Genomic DNA, 22,345 nt, shown 5'->3' with positions numbered 1-22,345 from the left:
ATGTGGTCAGTAATCTCCCAGCCCAGTATTAAATCTGGGAGACCTCTCTTCAAATTGCAGGTTGATTAGAAGTGCAGCCCAGGAACAGAGTTACCATCAGTTTGATGTGTACCATAGATTGCACCAGCCACCAGTAAACTGCTAGTGTTGCCTGCGCTCTGAAATGCATGTCTTCTGGCCACCATGGGGGTTCCTGATTGTCTTTAATTTTTTTTATTAAGCACCAGTAAGATAATTCCTGATTTAAGTCTTGCACTTCTCTGTCACCAGTTATTTCTCAGCTCTGTTGGTTCTAGCTTGTTTTATCTCTTGCAGCTCTTTGGTTTTGCCTTTTCTCCTAAAATTTGTTCATCGGGTAGTTTGTTCGTGCTGATGGGTGTTTTCAGCATACAGTGGGGTGTAAATTCGAGGTGGGATCTGGGTTTAAAAGACCCTCATTTAAGGGATCTTCCAAGTAGCACCAAGGCACTGCCGCTTCTCTTCTTGGTGTGCACTTGCTGCAAGGGTAGAATGGAGAGACAGAGTTGTCTACTCCTTGATGGAGGATATCTGCATGGAATCTTAACCCATAGGGTGCCAATTGGGACCAATATAGAAGTGGCATACACCACAGAAGAGGTACAGATCACTTAGCTGGATTACTACATCAGATGATGACAAATGCTGGGCATCTAAATAACCCTGCAGTAGGCAGGAAATAGTGAATAATCCAGCCTCAGGCAAGTCTCCTACCTTGTTTAAATCTTGGCACTCAAAGGTCTGCTGCTTTTGAATTACCTGTAAAGCTGCCTGAAGATACATTTACTGAATGTTTTTGTCCTGGGAATAGGGTGGAACATCCTGGGAACTGGAAAAAATGCTTTCGTTCCTTTTCATACTTGTATTTCATATCTTGCAGTATATGGTATAATTGTTACTGGTGCTGGATTTGTAGCTGCAGACTAAATTTCACGTTCGGTTTTTGTGGCTGTGTTTTAAAGAACTAGAAAACTGGGGAGAGCAGTGGCCAGGTGCTCAGCTGACCTGGCAGCTTCATACAGAATTGAAACCTGCAACAATGTGCTTAATTGGTTAAGAAAAGGTCAGAACTGTGATATAACACAACAAGCTCAACCTTTCCTTTGCATATAGGTAGCACAGTTCTTGTCTATTGTCTCGCCTTTTGTAAGTATTGGGTAAGCTGATGTTCATATATTTAAAGAACAAAACACCACCAAAAAAACCCCACCAAACCATCATCAAAACAAACAAAAAAAACCAAACCCCAAAACTTCCTGACATGCAAACACCTGATTGCCTGACTTCATATTCTGATTTTATTTAATTTAGTGCAATGCCAGCTAGCCATAAACTAGATTGTAGAGCTACTATTAAGAGCAAGTATTGCATTTGGTCTTTGAAACACTGGGCAAGCTTTAAAAAAACCTTTACTGACTTTCAATATAGTAATGGTAAAATCAGCCCAAGAATTATATTGTCACTTCTACCTAATGTAGAATTATTAAAGCATATAAGGAGAGGAGCAGAGCTGAAGGCCTATACATCATGCAATAGACTTTGTGTCAGGCTGCTGAGGGAATGATGCTCATGGAAGATAGGGCAAAAGTGTTCCTTTGCAAGCGAGCAAATTGGACAAAGTGGCAGAAAACTGTGAAAATATTAAACAGAGGCCTCCAATTAGGGAGGAGGAAGGCACTTCCGAGGAGAAGAGGAAGCTGGTGGTCATAGTGTAGCATGAACTGTGGGATGGAAGGGCTGTGTTGATGAGATAAAAACTTGGTGGTGTGGAGAAATCCGTTAAGCGTCCCAGAGGGACCCATTAGACAGTAAACACTGTATGTGGTCTTGCAGTGGTCCAGCTGTGAGAAGTGAAGGATGAATAACATGTGGGGTATTAAGTTGGTTCATAGCATGCCCTTAAGTGTCATGATTGCTACAGTGCTAAAGTGCCACGCATAGAATAGGCTCTGTACTGTATATGTTTTTTCTGTAGCCATAAAGAGGTGGCATTGTCTGCATATAACAGGAAAATGAAATGTCAAGGAAAATTTGAAGTGCTGTTGCTTCTTAGAAAAATGGTTAGCTTTGCAATGACTGAGAGTCCCTCACCTGCGTGAGCATGGATCCTCTCCTTGGTTATACAAGTTCTTGCGGTGGCTTCCAGAAGCTCTACTGTAAAAAGGTACAAATTAGTCTGTAACCTAAATCTGAGCTCTTACACCAGAAGCGAACCTGATTTCTAATTGTGTAGTGCCAGTACAAATTGGATGGGTTTGAAATAGCTGGCCTGCACGTGGGTTAACGAAGCCATTAAAAGCATGGCTTTCTGTTGTGCTGCTAGCATCCTATGAAGGACACTTACTCAATTATTTTCTTTTCCTCCACTGTCCCTAGGAACATAGATATAAAAGGAGAGAGAGACTGAAGAGTGAGACAGTAATTTTGTGGCGTTATAAGGACTCTTACTTTGTTCAGTTCTTTCCTTCTTTCCCCTCAGTATTTTGTTCCACATCTGCTTTTATTTCAAGTTAGTGCTATAGCTCCTTGCAGAGGACATCACTGAGATGAGGTGACCCATGTGAGTTAAGTGTGGCAATCAGCATGTAGCAAACTGTGTAAAGGATGAAAAACTTTGGCTATAGACACCAAGTTTACAAAATGTCTTTATAAAAAAAAAATAGCACTTGGATCTCAAGAGCTTTATCTAGTATTGAAGAAATTATTATCCTTACTCCACGCACCAGGGAGCTGGTAGCAGAGACAACAGCGGTTTGATAGCTGCAAGGGAGACTGTATGTGACAAGTAAAACCCAGTACTCTAGCCAGGAAACCAAATTTAGGGGTGGAGGGTGTCATTTTAAGATCCCAGAGGATCTTGCACACTTTAGAGCATAAAATGATATGACCTTCTGTTATTTTTGCCTTAAAAAGAAATGTGTCAAGCAGATCCTGTTGAGACTTGAACTTGTGGTTCCACCACAGCTAGCTGTTTAAAAACCAGACCATTTGACCAAACAGGTGATGTGACTGCAGCCAATTTGGTGTGTGAGTCATGGCCAGCATCCTATGAAGGGATATGTTTTTGTGATGGAAGGTTCTCACTCGCTTCTGTCAGCCAGCCAGAAATGGGTTATTCTGGAGGAACAAGAGATGAACCCTGGGCTTTTGTCAGGTGCAAAGCTGTTTTTCTCTGGTTGGCAGCCAGCAACTTGCTGTGCTGTTATCCTGTTCCTCAGCTGGGGTTCCTCAGACAAATTAAACAGCAGTGATGATGGAGAAAGAAGTGGCAGCAGCACTAGAAGATGCCCCTCAGATTCACATTTGCTTAGCGAACCAGAAGATCCTGCAGAGTCTTATGGGGATGGAAGTGGCAGTACTTAGCTCTGCTCTGACACGAAATTTTTCTACACACACCCCCTGCTTTCTGCTATGACTAAAATGAGAACTGGGCTATGTTCCAGACCTGTAGCCTGTGGCATTGGGCTGAAGAGATAAGAATTCACAGAAATGTAGAGCACCAGAAAGTGTACAAGAAAAATTGAAATGACAAAGTTCTTAAAGTAGAACTTCCGTAATTGGAAACATTTCAAACTGTTTCATCCTTTCAGATAAATGCAGTCAGCTTTCATGTTCCTTTCGTATCTTCTCCTGCCATGTATGCAATTATCAAAAATGTTTGTTTAAAAACTTCCCTTGCTTGGGATTTGTGTTCTGTGGAAAATCCTTAGAGCCAGACTGAGCGTGCACACAGGTGCTACCTCCCAGAGGTCTGAGCAGTGTGCTGATGTCTTCTCTCTCAGTATCTCAAGAACTAGTTGATGCAGTGGAGCAAGGCTTGATGTTTTCAGACTCCTACAGCCCAGGTAAGCCGCAGTCATTGTGTATGCATAAAAAAATACACAGTTGTTTATTTACACTGAAAAACAAGATATTGTTTGTTTGTAAATGGCAGATACAAAATTTTACATATGTAAACTGTTTTGCAAGCACATTATTCTGCTAAAGAACTACTTGGGTGCTGAAATACAGCTACTACATCATTGGCATAGTTTTCTGATGTGTGGGGAAAATGAAAGATGAACTGGGCAAAGATCTTTATCACCGTGCTGTGATCCTCTCCCGCCAGCCCCCATGTTTGCTTTTCATTGACTTGTTCTTGCAGCAACTTGACTTCATTTTGGGGGAAGAAGTGGCAGTTGGCACAGAGAAGCCCTTAATCATTCAGTGGGGCCCTTGTGACTTCAACAGCAATGAATATTTCATTGCTCCCTAGTTCTGAGGGTAGGTGCTGCTTCGTTGTGTTACAGGGGTGTGGATGGTACTGTGCTATCCACAGGGGTCATGAGCCAGAACCTGTAGGTTTGTACTTTTAAATTCTTTAGTTGCTTTCCCTTTGCCAATGTGTAAGTTAGTTGACTTCTTGCATCCTTAAAAACGGTTTTCTCTTATAGTGTCATTTATCATAGCTTCAAAATGGCATTATTAATCAACAGGTCTTTTCTCATAATAAGCCTGGCCAAACATCAGGAGGGACACATCAGGCATGATCTTGGCCTCATTGTGATGTACTGCAGTTCTCATTCCTTCTCGTCCTAGAAACCAGGATTCTTGTCCAAGACCAGCATTTGGGGGTGCCTCACTGGGATGTGCTCAAATCTCCATTGCTTTCCTTTTACTATTGTTTTCCTTGCTCTTGATCCTGAGACGTTGGGTAGGATTTAGAGGATCATGGAGAGAGGAGTTCAGCAGTAAGTATTGCCCATCTGTGCGCGTGTACGGTCTCCATCCCAAGCAATGTTCTTTTGCTAGCAGAAGAAAAGGGAAAGGATAATGTATAAATTTGCTAGATCAAGCTGATCTGATGAATGTCATCAGTCTGACAGAGCTCTTGATGGCAATTCAATAGCTGGAATAGATTCAGTAAATTTTCCAAGCCTGGTAGCTCGGAATACATTACATACTCATCTATTGCTGGACTCCGGCATTGTGGCTATTGACAGCTGTGTAAAGCGAGAGACGCCGTGCACTTCTGTAATGTCATTCCATGGTAGCGTGATTTACATTACCAGGTGTAAGTGGTGCTATCTGTTAGAAATACAATGCAATTTTTTGCTTTTATATCATAATAGGGACAAATCTAACACCCATAAAGACTTCTTTATTACACATGCTCTGTTTTATATTATATATGCATACATAGTTGCATACCCTTTTTCATTGCACTGCAGGACTCTACAGGGCTCTGCCTTATTTAAGTTTTCAGCAGCAGAAAAATCATGCAGCCAGGTTCATTAGGGAAAGCTGCTTTTTTTTTTTTTTTGGTGGGGTTTGGTAAAGGGAGGGAGGAGAAATGGGAGGGTGAAATAGCATTGACATTTATGAGTGAATAGATGGTAATAAATGAATGTTGTAACAAGAGACACAGTGATACTTTTCTCCTCTTACTGACATTCAGTGATGCTTTGAAGACAGCGGGAGGCTTTGCTTTAGATCCCAAGCATATCAAAATTAGATAATTTAAATTTTTTTTTGCCTCCAAATATACCTTATCCTCAAGCAGTTTTTATTAAGGATGCTAATTGCCCAGACCCTGACTAATGCAGGCTGTACTGTGCTGCTGGATTATTCTTCCTTGCATCTTCTGATGTCAGGCAAGGCAAAAATTAAAGCAGAAGATGTAAGTACCCCTTTAGTGCTTTAATATTGCAAATGCCATTGCAAGTGTAATTTAGCCTGAAGCCAATGGACAGCTTGCATAGTTGCTGTGCCTGTATCCCCTATTAGTACGTACAAACCAACAGCATCATGGACATAATATCTTGCATACCAAGGAGCTGGCTACAAATTTCTTTGTTCTATAAATTTAATGTATACGGATAGACACATTGAATATATGCTTGTATAGCAAGATATCTGAATTGGGTCACCGTTTCCATGCATCACTTGGTATACCAAATTCATTAGCCGCATAATTACGTTGTGTAGTATAAAGCAGAATAGCTGTCCTGCAGTCGATACCCGTATATGCCTGTCCATCAAATGTGCGGGGGATGCCTGCGTTCCTGTTCCATGGCAAACAGCTGCTTGGCTGTGAGTATGTGTGTCTTGGATAAAAGGGACTCTAAAGCATAAGTGACAGGGAGCTGCGTGCTTTCCTCCTTTATTGCCTTCAGTTTTCCTTTTTAATTTTTTTGCATTACTAAGTATAATCTCTTAAAATATCAACACTTCCCAATGATTTTTTTTTTCAAATCAAGCCTTATTTCCCTAGAACCTTTCAAAAATCCTTAAATTTATTTGATTTATCTGTTTCAAGTAATTTGGCGCTCTTGAAATAATAAATTAACTGCTCGATCATTTTCTTCAATACTGCCCTCATTGGTGAGGAATGAGACTGTAGATGTTTGCAGGTGAAAATAATCTATAGGGCAGTGTAGTTTATGCTGGATAAGAGCCTGGAAATCTTAACTGTTTTCTTCACAGACTGTAAATACAACTAACTTAAATGATGTTTATGGATTGTATCAAGTTCTAGTTCTTCTAAGTTCTTGATACTTATTTTGATGGGCTTTTTATAAGGATGCAGGATGATACCATAGCATGGACTATATATTTTCATTGTCCTTATAATTTACATTTCAATCTACTTTTCCTCTTATAAGCTCTGCCAGTTTAACTGGTGTCTTATCTTGCTGCTTTTTATATGGAGAAGGAACTAATTAAAAATACAGCAGCAATCCAGTTCGTCAGCTGACGATACACAGCAGCTCTCTGGGTACCCAGAGGATCTCATCCCAATTCTACTGCAGTTTTGTGTCTCTGCTCCTTAGATTCACCTCAGCATTCCCATTTTTTTGCTGCACCCCTCGAAGGCACGCATATTGTGCTGCTGACTATTTCTTTTTTAGCATGGGGGTGACCTGGGAGAAGAAAATTCTTGTATGCAGTGCCTGTCACTGGGCGTACCAGAAGGAACAACTTGATCTGAGAATGAAGATCTGTAAGGTCCTTATTTGCCCTTGTTGAGAAGGGCTTCTTGAATCCATCATTGCAGCATGTCAGATCAGCTTCATCTTGAGTGGAAGTTCAGGGAGTCAGCAAAAGTTAGGGTGCTCGTGGTGTATTGAAGAATAATTGCCCATTTTATCCTTATCTAATTCAATAGCCTACAGAGCATCTTCCAAGTTTCAGGACAAGATAAGGTGTTTTAAAAAAAGTGTCCCTCTTAGTTGTTTACCTCAGGTACAGCTGGGGGTACAAAAAGGCTTGAAGTTGATGCTTTCATTCAAAGAGCAGCTTTGCTCTGCATGCAGGAAGTGAGAAGTGTGTCTGAAAAATAAACTTTCAGAGGAACTGAGCTCGGTCATGTACTGACTAAGGTACAGCCTTGCTCATAGTCTAAGCCAATTAGTCTTAATTTGAGCATCTTAAATAGGTAATGGCAAGCAGAACTTCTTGTAACCCTGATGAGGTGAGGGAGGTGAGGTGAGTTGCTATGAAGAGTGGTGGAGTTTTATGGGGGACTAAAAAGAGTTCAGAAGTACCTACCTCCCCACCTCTTGACTATCAATTTAAATGTCATTCACAAGTCTGTAAGTGGCTGAGATGCCACAGGGAGAACTTTCACTATTTGTCACTAATTTGCCATTTATTTTGACTTGTATATTCTGGAAACCCTTGCAGTAGCAGTGCTTGTGATAACAGGGATGTTGTGTCCTAGAGAGGCATTAGAAATACTGTTTGGATCTAGAGAGCTCTACAACCATGACCTGGAAGCCTCTATAGGTGATGACCTGTAGCTTCTGTTCACCACTGGTGGATTCCAGCTCCAGTGAAAGCATGTGCCTTACAGGTACAGGCTTAGGTGTTCCCACTCTGTGGTTAGAGCATCTTTAGGAATTAGAAAAGTCTTGCTGGTCAGGACTGGCCTGCTGTGAACTGTTTCTTCAGCAACGCAGCCCATAGGACCTTGCTACTGATATTAATGATTTGCTTATGGCCGGAACTTGGCTTGTGCAACATCACAGTTGAAGGCTGAGAGGGAGGAGGGATCAAGACTAAATTCTGGTAAGAGCGCCTTGTAGTCTACTGAAATATATTCCTAAAATTGTCATCCTCTTCCTCAGTCCTGTTTTGAACAGGGAGGGAGCTTGGAGAATGAAGGTATGTGGATGGATATCTCTGGATGTGCTTAATCAGCGCTTGCAATTTACTTTGAGCCTTCCAGATGAAAAATGCTATGAAAGAGTCAAAATACCATTTAAAACAAAGACCTGTTTGGAAGATGTGGTGTATGTAAATGAGCTAATAATATGGTATCTCTGCTTAGTTGAAGCTTTTGGGAAAGATCTTCAGCTAACAGAAAACGGACTTGGCTGGGGCTTTTGGGGAGATGGGGCAGGGGAAAGGAGAGCTCTGCATGCACTTTGCAGTGAGCACAGGTGAACTTTGAAGTTGAGGAGTGAGCTTTTATGTTCTGATTGCTCTTTATTATTTGTCATTTCTATTGAGTCTTCCCACTGGGTTGGTATTAGCTGTATAAAATATGTCTTCATGAAGGTGTAGAAATGTGTCATAGGCTCCTTTTTGTTTTTCTTCCTAAAAAGCACTGCATGCTGGGCAAAGTAAGACAAAGTGCTGTGTGTTTACAAACTGCAGGCAGAGAATAGAATAATAGGATCTTTGTGAATTATGCTGTGTATGGTTTTAGCTTCTTAATAGAGAAGCTTATCTTGAATCCAGTTTTGTTCGTCAAGGTGATAGCACACTGTCATTTTTGTGGCAGTTTCGGTAGACTTAAGATTGAAACAGAAATGGGTATCTCTATAAAGTCAGCAATGGGCCATATTTAAGAGTTAAGCTATGTCAATTTGGTCTTCAGCTACTAACTTCAGCATCCCTAATGACCATTTACACTGCTTCACAAGGTATAATTTTTTTATTAAGGATGATGGTGGTAGGGGAGAAATAATGTTTGGTGGTTTTATCCCCATGGTGGTTGGGCAGGAGAAAAACTTGCCAAGTTTTTTAAACTTGTCCGACTTAGCCTTGCAGACATTGCTTCTTGTTATGTCTTTCTCTATTACATTAAGAAGCTCTTTAGTAGCTGGTATCTTATCCCCAAGGACACACCTATAATCAAGTCCCTTTCAATCTTTTTGATAAAATAAACAGACTGATCTGTCTCTTACTGTCCATTGTGAGACACTTTCTCCTCTGGCCTTAAAACAAATAGTGTCTGGTTTTCCCCCCTCCCCTGCCCCCCAGTTTCATCTCTTAATATGGACATGAGTTTTAACAGTCTCTGTTCTGCCACATGTAGTGGTGGAAAAAACTGTTGTTCTTGTGTTTCATACACCCTGGAAAGCTTTATATCTTCAAAATTGCTCAGGTAATAAACATTTTATTATTGGGTTTTTTACTGATCAGTATGACCTATTAATTTCTCTTGATTCTTCCTTACCAGTACCTCACATTCCACAAGTACTCACACCCTTTCTAGAAAGAGCACTTAGCATGAAGTTGTACTAAAATACTTTTTTATGGGAGTGGATGTGTACAAGTCAAAGCCCTCCAGTCTGCTGGACATGACTGGCCTTCCTGATCTTCCTCTACTAGTTGTCCAGACACTTGTAGTCAATGTGTTTAGGCTTACCCCAGATGGTTGATAAACGTGATGCTACCTGATGTATTTATTCTCCTTTCTTGGAGCCCTCAAGACTAAACTGTCTGATTACAGCTCCTGGATGATGACCACTGTTGTGGAGCAATCAACTTCCTACTGCTTATTCCAAGGGTTGTATTTTCCTTATAGCTTACAATATCAATTAAGAAATTGGTATTAGGGAATGATGTGCATGACTAAATCAAATGCCTTAAAATACTTAAGATATCTCACATCTGTCAAGGTCAATTTTCCAAATGGGAATCAACCCAACCTTCTTATAAATTCTTGTTCCATAGCTCAGTTAAATTGTTGGGCCTGTTTTTCCTTTTTGCCAAAGACGTAGCCCAGAGCTAACCAGCTTTTGTGAAGCTGAGTCATTTTGTTTGCCCTACTTGGATATTGGTATGATGTTATCGCTCTTCAGAGATGTATTCAAATTAGTACTAGCATGTCAAACATGTCCCAGGGTGTTTTCAGGGAGCTCCTGTTATCCTTTCTGAGTTGCTCTTGATTGGAGTTGCAGTATGAAGTACTTCATCTTTCTCAAGTGATACAAGTATATCCTCCTGCTTCTTTCAAAATGTAAACCAGAAATATTTATTAAACTTTTCTGCCATTACTGATAATTTTACCCTCCTTATGCAGTAATAGGCCTGTGCCAATGATAAAAATCTCATTACACTTTAAAACAACAACTCTTTATCATACTTAGCTCTTCTGCAATGGATTTTCCCCAGTGTCTTTTGATTCGTCTATCGGTTATTCCACACTTTATAGTCTCTCATGTATATTGACCACCCTCTATTAATCTGTAAATGTTGTGGGTTTTTTTTTTAATTTTGAACTGCTCCCTTCATATTTTTTTTTTTTTGGCTGAAGCAGGATGAATGTTTAGTCTCCAGTTTCCTGTTTCTTGCTGAGAGGGGTGTTGGCTCCATGTTAACCGTATCAGAGGTGATAATGATAAATGCTCATATGGGAATGAAAGAAGAAAATTGGGTGTCAGAACAGTGCTATGTGCAATTGACCTATTGTATGTGATAGCCAAGTCTTACGTAGCCATTAAATTCTGATGGTGGGTAGCGCATAAAATATTATTTTAGAGTAAATCAACTTTTAAGAAATTTCTTTTTTAACGTCACCTGAGGGAATTCATTTTTACTTTCATGGGATTTATTGGAAGCTTAATGCTACCTTTGTGTGTCTCTAAACTCCCAGCCTAATCTCTTATTTTTCTAAATGTCATGAATATATGCTTAAGTGCTGTTGACTTTCCGTAAGAAACTGATTCCGGTATCACTTTCAAAATTGTAACAATCCACTTTTGCAAATTGTTGCTTTTTAGTGTTGAACAGTCAATTATGTGTCACTTAACCACATGGTGCACAAAACCTGTGCAGGGTGGAAGCGGATCATGCTCTAGGCTTGGTGTTACATGCTTCTCATTCATAGGGGTATGTTTGTTTGGCATTTGGGGGGAAGAGACACTAGATATTGCAGAGAGCCGAAGTTGTACCAGTTTGTGATCACTGGGAGTGCTTAATCTGATGTTATGACTGAGTGAACTGGATTCTTACAATCTTTGTGCTGTGGTTGTGCCCTCAAGTTCAGAGGAAATCTTGTCTATCTCAGAGGGAAGCAGAACTAAAGACTTCTGCCTTCCACGAGCTGTTCCATTGCTGTTACCATATGACTTGGACAGTGAAATGTAATCTTTAGCTTGCTGAGCCTTAAGGCTAAAACTGGTTTACCTGTCATGTAAGGGAAAGCTTGAATATTATTAACCAGTACTCTGGGAAGCCTTTGAGATAATGTAATGGGGGAGATGTCATGTAGGTGAAACCTGCATTTTCTTTGGCCTTTTTTTTTCCTTTCCCCAGTAGCGGGTCTATTAAGTGGGCTAAAATAAGAGGAAATCTGTTTCTGCTGGCCAAAGCAGTAAGAGCTGGGTGAAACACTTCCTATCTGGAAGCCACTCGGATGTGTATTACAATTAGTTAGCAAAATGTTCCCATGTGAGATTTCTCTGATTATATAGATTTCGGAAGTTGTGCTTTTACAATTTCACTCGTCAAGGTATTGCTTTTACTGCAGACTTAACAGGTTTATTTCTGGCTCCAGCAGAAAGCAATTACAGCAGATACCAAAATATTGAGTATTGAACTAGAATGTTCAGCTTCAGAATTTCTGAGCCTCTTCTTTTTTTTTCTTTTCTTTGTGAAACAGAATTTGGTGGTGTTATACTGAGATGAATTTGATTTGTGGTAGTTTGACTTAATAAAAAACAAAAACAAACCCCCCAAATCCCAACCCCAAACCATGGTTTAAGGCTTAATGCATGTCAGGGTGGGTTTTGTTGGGGTGAGGTGTGTGGGAGACTTTTGTTGGTGGCTTGTTTTTTTGTGGGGGCTTTTTCTTTGTGGCTGGTTGTTTTGTTGGTTCTTGTGGTGTAGATGGTTTCAGTGGCTTTTTTTGGGGACCTTGATTTTAGTGCAGCAGTGTGTCTTGTTTTCACTTCTTAGGTATTGTGACTGACTAGTGGGTTGGTGGTAGGCTTGTTCCTCTTAAATCCAAGGTGGGATGAAATCTCAGCTGAGGATCTTGGTTTCTATTTAGATGTCCAATTTGAATTCAGTCTTGTATTCACCAAAATCAAATGCAATGCTCCTATTAGCTTCCTGGGCACACAACTCTTCATGGTTTCAATTACAGCATCGTCTACGGTTACTTACAGGAATAAAATGTTACACCAAACACAGGATGAATGCTCAAACATTTCTGCAAACACTAACTTCTAAATGTGATTGAGGTTTTCCTGTTTCATGAGACATTTAAATGTGGCATGTCTATTTTAGCAGATATACCTGAAAGAAATACAGGGTTTTTTTAATTAAACTATTGCATGGTGTTAATAGAAACCAAATTCTGGCATTCCAGCAGAACTGCCAGCTGCAGGCACTGGGTGGTCTGAGTGGGTTGAAGCCAACCAACAGCAGAAGAAACTCCAAGTACTAAATTCTTGCAACAAGCTGCTTTCAGTGCTTTGTGGGACTGATGCATGCATCCATTGCTCTATCAAATGAGTCAAGCTTGTGGAAGGAAGTCTACCTGTAGCTGGTTTAAACAAATAATTGAATCATTTCTAAATATCATTCCTGAAAGCTGGGCTTTTGGAAAGAAATTGTGGTTGTCTGCTATGTTTTCAATCCTTGGTTTTTATTTGACTGCTGTGGGCCGTAAGGATACTGATAACACTGTAATAACACAGTAATAATTACAGGTTTTAATCCTAGTTCCGCAATGTACCTCTTTAGTGTGTTGGGAGAACTTGACCTCTCTGTCTGTTTTCCATCTGTAAAATGGAGATAACGATGCTACTCTGTTTGGCAGGGTTATTAGAAGGGTAGGTGCTTGAATGTGGATAAGAGGCTGTTAGCTCAGAAAGAAGCTTAAAAAAAATGTAAGTATACCTATATGTCATGTACATAACCAGAAGAATTTGTGTTCTTAGTTTAAGAGTGGGAGTATGATAGCCATACAATCTCATAGCAGGAGGGCTGAAAATGAGGTTAGATGCTTTTATAGAGAACTCTGTAAAACTCTCTTTTTTATTAGGTGGTAAAGCTGATGGTTTTGGGTACAGAGATCCTTGCCATGCTCCCAGTAGGGGACTGATTCTTCACATATCTCTTTGAGTGCACAGCCACTTAGTAACTTCATGGGCTAAAATGTTTTCTCCCATCAAAAGCTTGAAGCTTTTGTGTTGCTGGTTGGTTTGTTGTGGGTTTTGTTTGGTGGTTTGTTTTTTGTTTTTTTTTCTTAAGAGACCCTATGTAAGTGAGCTAGAAATATCACCAGTAGCTGTGATTCAAGTGAAATTCCTGCTGCTAATTACACAGGCTTTTTGCTAAAGGTAGTAAATAGAAATCATTCATGGGTCCTTAGAGGCCTCAAAATCATTCAGTATTCATGGTAAATATATCAGGGAGCTTCATAAGAGAATCATTTTAAAACAAAGCCTGGTCAGCTGTTTAATAATTTACTGATAGCGATAGCAAGGAGAATATCTAATAACTAGCAAGATTGGCTTTCAAGTAGAAAATAAATTAGTGTTAGAGGAGTGTTTTTTCAAAGAATTATAATTACCATTAGAGAAACATTTAGTTACCCTGTCAGTTCTTGATTGCTTTACAAACACTTACCAAGGCAAAGACACTTTATTTGATTATTTAGGAAGCTGCAAAGCCAAATTTATTCACATGACACTTATCTGAAATGGGCAGTGCTCTTAACAGTTTTATAGAGTCCAACCTCAAAATATAAAAACCTTTTATTGGGCTGGTTGCAATATCTGATGCTAGGCCCTATTTGCTGTTCTGCCATGGGAGGGGACTCCCCTTGACTTGGACTGGCTGTATACAACTATTTAGTTTTATTTTTCTAGGCCCTATTTGCTGTTCTGCCATGGGAGAGGACTCCCCTTGACTTGGGCTGGCTGTATACAGCTATTTAGCTTTATTTTTAAAAGCCACATCTAGAATAGCTACAGGAATTCAACAGGAGCTGCAGACTTGCACAGAAAGGCAAGTCCTTACTGGAGTATATATTGCATCTGATGGTGGTGGCTTTGGGAAACCCAGATTACAGCCTGCAGAAGGACAATAAGGGGGGTAAAAAGGAAATGTGAGCAGTCCTTGGCTGCATCCTTTAGGCCTGGGGTCTGTTCTGGTCCCAGCTGCCAAAGCAAGCTGGCCACTGAAATAGCAAGGACAGGATGTTTTGGTAAATTTGGTTGTTACAGAGGGGTTTAGGCTGTCAGATAAGGGAGGTCAAGAACCATAATGTTCTGGAAAACATAGGGAGGTGAGGGCTTGCGTCCTTGTGCTGTCCCTGAGCGTTCATCTACAACGGTTGGTTGCATTCATCTAAACAGCTTTAGATTGACTGTGCCAAGGGGTGGGATGGTTGAAGGAGGAGGTAAAGTTGAATTAATCAAGAAAGGGTGGGTGGGGGTTTTGAGCTTCCTACAGGTCCTTTGTCTCTAGCACCATATTGGCATGAGGGAGAAGTTGTTCCTCTGTTTCCAAAGGTAATAAAGCTCTGCTGTGTGATACTGTGCTCCTGCCTCTTCTAATGACTGCTAATGACACAGTGCTGTAGCACTGGGAGGAAAATATGACCTTTATGAACCCTGATGACTACTTATGTCTTAAAAAGGGATTAAGTGATATTTTTTGAGGGGGGAAGAGTGAAGATTCAGAAATTCTGATTTTATGTTTTTAATGGTGCTCCATGTTTTCCAAATACTTGATAAAGTTTATGCTGAGTTGTGGTGCTGTAGTACGTTCTTAACAAAAAACGTTTTGTATTATGTTAGCTTATAAATTGATCTCATTTTTTAAGATGAGCTTCATGAGCAATCCATTAAAAATGGGTGCTCTAGAGTTTACAAGTTTTCTGTGTAGTTTTTATAAGCTTCTATGCTTTCCTGAATGAGTGCATAATGGATATGACTCTTTAGTCACAATTCATTGGTGTATTGCTGGGGCTGGTGTTTAACATGCTGTGCAGGAGGAAAGGCTTACACCTCCTGCAAATACTCAGCTGCTTTCTTTATGTGGGCTCAAATCCCTCAGGTACAACTCCTGAGAATAAGTGAACAATTTATGGTTCTGTGAGCTAACGCACATCATCATAAATTTTAACATAACTGTTTTATTTTTAAAATAATTTCTCCCTTTCACTAATGTTCTAGGCCTTTTTCTCCTCCTAGAGGCTGCCTTATATTGATCACTTGTGTGGTACATCCACGTAGTGACAGAGATGCTGCTTTTATCTGCAAAATGGAAGGAAAAACCCTGCTGTAGGTTCACAAGCATGAAGTGCTGAAGGTTTTTTGCTTTTCTGTTCTGACAAACTGCGCTTTTGTAAATTTGACGAGCTGGAGCTGTTGAGAGCACTCTTTGCTGACCTTCATTCTTCACTGATTAACTTAAACGGCCTTAACTGATAATTTTTTTTGTTTGCTTTTTGGCTTTTTGAGTTGGGAATTTGTGAAATGTGCCTTGTGGAATCTTAACTTTCTAATTAGAATTCTGCAATTTCTTGGAGGGAAGACAGAGCGAGGCAATGAAAGAACTGGCTGTGATTTGTCATGCTGAGTTTGATGTATTGGTTGGGGGCAGGGGGACGACTTCCAGATACACTAGCTAAACTTGCCATAGTTGTTGATTCTTCCTTCTAGCCCTAAAAATCAAGAAAAGATAAGGTGGAAATGACACCACAGCAACAGAACTTGTATCAAGATAACTGGAAAATATACCTGTATACTGAGGAGTAATAACTACATTTACATTAATAGTCAAAAGTTAAACAGATTTTCCTCTGAGTTTGTGATGCAGATATTCTTATGATTATGTTTCATATTTCTGCTTGAGCCTCTCTTGCTTCTTAATAAGCTTTGCCTGCAAAAGCACATAATATTCTTACTAATCGATTACTTGGCTTGTAAGGAGGAGCTGTTTGGCTTTATTGGAGCAGCAGGCCATGATTTAGAACTGCTAACGTGAATGCTCAGTAAGCTGGGGACATAGGAGGTGGTGTTGGTTATACTGCCCTGTCACCTTCTGACAGACTCCACTGTCTAATTATTAATCCCATTTATTATAGTAGTTTCTGATGAATCCACTGCTCTAGGTGTTGTATACACAGGGTCTCTGTGCCTGAGAAGTTTCTGTGTCCAGGGCAGGGATGTGATGAGGTGGCTTGGTTTAACCCAGCCTGTCTCCCCATGCCAAAGTTGGATGTCATTAGGAGACTGAAACTCCAAGGTTCAATGTGCAGTTGGTGGAGTGGGAGAGGCTCTTCCATGGGACAAATCAGTTTGCTCCAAGACCAAAATCATTCCCTATGGGTACTTTTGTTTTTGCCAACTCTCCAGTCAGTATGGGGTAAAAAGACTCTTAATTAAGTTCCTTAAACTGGGATAAGACCTGGCAAGAGTGGCAGTATTGTGTGAGTTCCCTTATTTTTCATGAATTTGCTTGGGATACACTTTCTTCTACCTTCTCCCTTCTTTATGTTTTGTATTGAAGTGGTGTAGAAGAGCAAAAGAAGAGATAAATTAAGGTAAAGGAACTGGGCTGGGGTGGGGATGGGGTGAGGGGGACGGAAATCAGGTTGAATTTCTAGAGGGGTCTCCAAATACTTCAGATTTTTTGTTTGTTTTCTGGGGTACCTCTGGGTTCTCTTCTGTTTGCCGAACTGGATATTTATGATCTCCAACAGCTGAATATCTGAGTATGGTTTATTCTTTCCCTTACTTACAAGGAGAACACACATCGGTAGAGGGATGATTTCTTCCCATATTTAGATATGAAGCTGAAGAACAAAGTCTAGTTTGGGTTTCTACTTTCATCAAAGAAAAAGATTAATGACAAAGGATAAATGCTATACTGGGGGGGGGGGGGGGTGGAGAGATGACTTTCCTCCAGAGGTGCTCATGCAGTCACCCGTGTTCTGTCACTTCCTTCTCTTATGGCATTGACTGTGCTCTGTCATTGCACCTGGAGGTGGGGGGAAGCTCCCAAAAGCTGGACAGTTGCATTCAAAATTCTCTTTGTGTGTGATTGTTTTCCTGAATGTAAGTGACCTTGAAGTCCACAGACCACAATTTTTTTAAAGTATTTATTAAAGTGGAGCTCATGCTACTGGCTGCTCCAGAAACTGGGCCTGGGTCTGTCACTGGAATGAAACTATTTGGCCTCTGTTCTTTATACCTGACAGATTTGATGGCTGTTTCTGAATCCCAATAGATTGAAATCTACAATGATATCATATCACTTCCAGATATTTTTCTGAGTTCTCCTATTGCAATAGGAATCTGTGAGGTGTCTGAGGTAGATAGCAAAAAATTTTTGTCCCCTACCTGGAGGAGCTGTTCCCGTTACCTGTGACTAATGAATAGGAACTTGCTCCCACGTTTAATGGCAGCATTCTCTGTAAAGCTGTGTAGAACACATGTAACCATCTGCTTGGGAATATATATATAATCCAGATCCCTATTTCATAGTGTTAATTCAAGGAAATGTTACCTCGAGCAAAACCTGCATGGAAGCTTTTAATAAGAAAAGTGAGCAGTGTCAAGGACTAGTGCTTGGAATGTATCGTAAGTGATGAAACCCAGTGGAACATGAGTTATACCTCTTCAGTGTTTTGGAAACAGCTAAAAATAATACGATTAGTGGAAAAATATTCCATGCAGAGAAATATGCTCAAGGTAGTACTGAGTCAGAAGATGGCAGTAATGACACCACCATTCCATGTCTTTGTTCTTTACCTTGAAAATAAGTTACAGCTGTCACTGAGTATTGCGAACTTTCTAAGATAGTACAAGCTTAGAGTGATCTGGAAAATACTGAATAAAAATAAAAGGTTGGCTAAGTAAGTCTTGCCCAGCCCATTCTGCTCCTTCAGGGTTAGCCTTGTCCTTCAGGCTTGCTTTCAGCAAACACCATGGTGGTTTCCTGCAAGCTCTGCAGCATCTATTCTGGGTGCTTAGAAAAATTCTCTCTAGTCTGGCTGTGTATCTGCTCCTGTTCTTCTTTGCAGTCTCCCTAACTGCGCTGCTGATGTGGGCTCCCTTTTGGCTGGTGCTGATTTTTCTGTCCCTGTCCTCTCATCCTGCATATGAGGAGCTTTCTCCACTGAGGATGTTCAGGTGTTTTCCAAAGGGAATATCCCCTTTCCCAGCATAGGGTTCTGTCCACCTGGAGTCAGCAGCCAGCACGAAGAGCCACGTGCTGCCTCTTTGGCTGTTCAGCCTGTTAAAAGAAGCACAATGTGTATATAGTAAACTGCAAACAGGCAAACTAAATATTGAGTGTTACAGCTGTCTCTGCAGTTACATTAATTTTTATTTATAAATTGAGCTACAACCATGAAAAACTGTGTTTTGTTTTAGAAAGGCACTTATCGGAGTACTCTGACCCTTATTCTATTATATAGGAAGACGAAGAGTTTAAGTTCAAAATCCACTGCTAATGGAGAAGAACAGTTTGGCTGTTTGACATTTTCAGATTGTTTTGGTGTTGCTGCTTTGCTGTACCTCTCTACTTGCTTTTCTATGACAGAGCGTTGTAGAAATAAACTGCCAGATCCGGGCCTTTTTGGCATTTCCTGGAAAGTGTCATTGTGTTGGTGTATAAAGGTGAACTTGTAGTTCTGAATAATTGATGGCTGGTAATTAGTTCTTTATCTTCAGAAAGGAAGAAACTTATTAATGAGGATGATGCATAAGAGATCAATGCCAATATGTCTGACATCAATTAATGATTTCATCGAGTAATGAGATTTTAAAAAAGCAGCTGGCATCTGTATTTGCTCACATAGTTACCTGCAAATGTGCTGATAAGTTGGTGGGAGTGGAAAACAGACAAGGTACCACTTAAAGGGTACAGTCAACTGGGCAGAGGTCTTCTCCCTGATACCTGCTGAGTTGGCCTACTATTAACTCCTCAGCATCTCAGGTGATAAGCAGCTGTGGTTTGGGTTTCTTTTTTCTGTGGAGGTGAAATGTCTGTGCACGTGTACTTGTGTAAATATGGGTGAGCCCCCATTTGAGGCTGCTCCTGAAGACAAAGTTTTATTATTAGTAATAAAAAATTTAAATTGGGAAGATAGATGGGTAAAGCTGCAAGTAGTATCAGGGGAACAGCACAAGGTGTTACGTTTCCTTCCTTTAACCCTTGTGTGCCCACTAGTGACAACAAAAAATTAACCAATCGTGTTTTAGACCAAAACTTACAGTGCACAATATAAGGAAGTGGAAACTTTAATCTACCCTTTGAACCTTACCTATAACTTTCACCCATGAATCCTGCTGTGACTGATTTGTAAGGATGATACTGCGTAGTAGGTAGCTCTGTGACAAAAGCTGCAAACTGTGTGTGTATTTATCTGAAAGTGTATACATACTGCTTGCACTGTGGGGGGGAAATAGTTTACTATATTGGATCAGACTGATCTTGATGTGTAAGGAACTTCTCAAAGATAAGGATCTCTGTATGCACCTGTAGGGTGTGTGACACCGTGTTTATGGAGCAGTTTTTCTAGCCTCTCTAGGAGTCTGTCTGTACCCAGAGAGTTGAGTGGCAGTCATGTTTTGGTGACCTGTGCACCACTAAAGAAGTGTGTAGAACTTCTAGAAGATGTTTTTTCTTTCCTTAAAAGCAGCACACGGGCTTGTGGAGTTATTCCCCTTAATTTTAGGAAGAGGAAGGGTGCTGTCTCTAGGGGGCAGATGCAGCCTGGTTACTGCCTGCGAGCTGCCTGTCTGCTGGAGGTACCAGGGATGTACACACTATAGAGGGCTGGAGGAGTTCCTCCACGGTTTTACTATAGCCTGGTAGCAGGCTTGGATATTTGGAGACTAACTCGTTTGTTAAATATTTCAAAAACATATGTTTTGATTCAAGCCCATGAGCTGATTTTATTTTTTTTTAATAGGTTTTCTTGGTTAAATGCATTGGTGTCATAATGGGGTGGAGCTGTTAGTTGTTTCCCAGGGCAGGCTGTACCATATGCAGATGAGTAAAACTCAGGATTAAATTTTCTTCTCTTATCTGACCCAGTGAGGGAACAGTTCTGTAGAGTCAAGGAGTCTTGAGCGAAACTCAAGAAAACTTCAAGTAAGAGCTGAAGTTAATGGTTGCTTTTTTAAGCTGCTTGAGACTTTGCTTGGGTTATTAGCAACAGCAAAATAAACTGTGATAATATACACTAGGATGGGGTCAGATTAGAACTTCTGCCGTTTTTACAAAATAATATTGTATTGGAGACATTAGCCCAGAAAGGTAGAGATCTAATAGGACCTTTTTGCAGGGGTTTTAGTTCTTTGTGCTGGATCAAAGGCCACACTATATAAAAGCATATACAGTCGTGTGTTATTTCTCTGTTAGTGTCAGCATTTCGAAGGACAACTTGTCCTTGTCTTGCTTGATGGTTCATCACTGAACTAGTATCATGGCCCTGTTTAAATTTCAGGGGTTTCCTTGGCTGCAAATGAGTTATACTGATGGCATATCTGTTTTATTTTTAAATTATACGTTCCTATCTGGCAGCATGTTTTCTTATTGCCCTTCTCAGTGATCCAACTTATTTTAGTAGCTGCATTTCATCCTGCCGCTATACATCCAGTCCTCAAAGATGATGTTGTCTGGAAGGCTATTTCAGTCTTCTTGTGTTGCTAATATCTATTGACTTTTATCATCAGAATTTTCTATTGGAAGCCAACCAGTAATGTTAATGTAATAATTAAACTTTAAGAAGACTCTAAAAGTACCAGACTATTAACCTCATGTCCTTGTGATCTCTGCTGGCAGCCCGGTCTTGTTGCGTTTCTCTTCTAGGGCAGTTCCATGCTGCACATATTTTCTGTAATATTGCTTATTTTCGTATGTGCTGTTCAATTGGATGTTCTGGTAAAACATCGACAGATGTGACCGCATCATATTTTTAATTTACAAAACTAGTTGTGTGTTGTGGGAGTTTTGGGTTTGTGTTTGGTTTGTTGGGTTTTTCTTAAGGTTGGATCTATCAAATTTCCATTTAAATATCCATGTTGTCTTTTAAACTATTTATGTATTTAGCTTTACAACTTTATTCCTTCATAGTTTCTTCTACCAAAGGCAGTGTATGCTGTGGAAAGACCAGTGGCTCCGGAGTTGATGCCATGCTGCTTGTTCAGCAGTGAGATTATTACCAGCTCAGCGTTGTCATTAACTGAAATATTGACTTCAGGGAATGGGGGTTTTCTGCTAATATCTGCCTAATTTCAGTCTATCCTGTCCTTGCTGCAGTCACCCTGCATCTTCTTCTGTTATTTGGTTTCCTTTCTCACAGGAAAGTGTTCTTGAGTTCAGACGATCCTATATAAGGTTTTAGCCTGATTTAGTTCAACGTAACATTTGGCTTTATGCTATTTGATGTTTAAAACAAAGTTGTCTCTTCTGATTGGTCTTTTTTCTAGATTCTTGTAGGTTGTTTATTTCTAACCTCTTTCTGTTTACCCAGTTAGAGGTGAGGATCTTACTTTTACTCCTCTTCACATTTTTTGATGCAAATATTTTTTTTCTGAGGTTGACACCTTTCCTTCGAAGAAGTATTAAGTTTCTCTGCTTTCCACTCCCTAAGCTCCTTGGACCTCAGTAAATCACTTAGTGTATCCAATTTTTGTCATTCTGAACACGAATTGCACACTTAAATTTGTTTCTTCCCTTTTATTTAGTTTATATAGAAAAAACTGGTGATCACTTGATTTAGGTTTGGATCTTTTTTTTTTTTTTACAGCTTGTTCTTTGCTACTGTTTTCTTTGCTTCTTTGCAGCACCATCTCTGTGTTTCAAGGCTCTGTGGTGTTATTGTCCAAGCAATTTGCATTAATAGAGAACTATTCCAGCAGTTTCTGGCTGTGCCTACTGTGCTGGATGGATCCTTTCTACTACCTAGCAGTCTACTTAGTGATGTTTTCTTTCTCCTTGCTGTTCTGTTCTCTGCTTTCTCTTTATCTCTAATTGTATACTTTTGTGACTGTCCTTTTACTCCACAAACGGCAGTGGTGAGCCATAATTTTTGATGTGATGCTGACACTGGAGGAAAAGACCATGTTTCATTGGTTGG

This window comes from Calidris pugnax, unplaced genomic scaffold (assembly GCF_001431845.1).
Source record: "Calidris pugnax isolate Ruff unplaced genomic scaffold, ASM143184v1 scaffold55, whole genome shotgun sequence".
Classification (NCBI taxonomy): Eukaryota; Metazoa; Chordata; class Aves; order Charadriiformes; family Scolopacidae; genus Calidris; species Calidris pugnax.
This window is presented reverse-complemented; position numbering follows the sequence as displayed.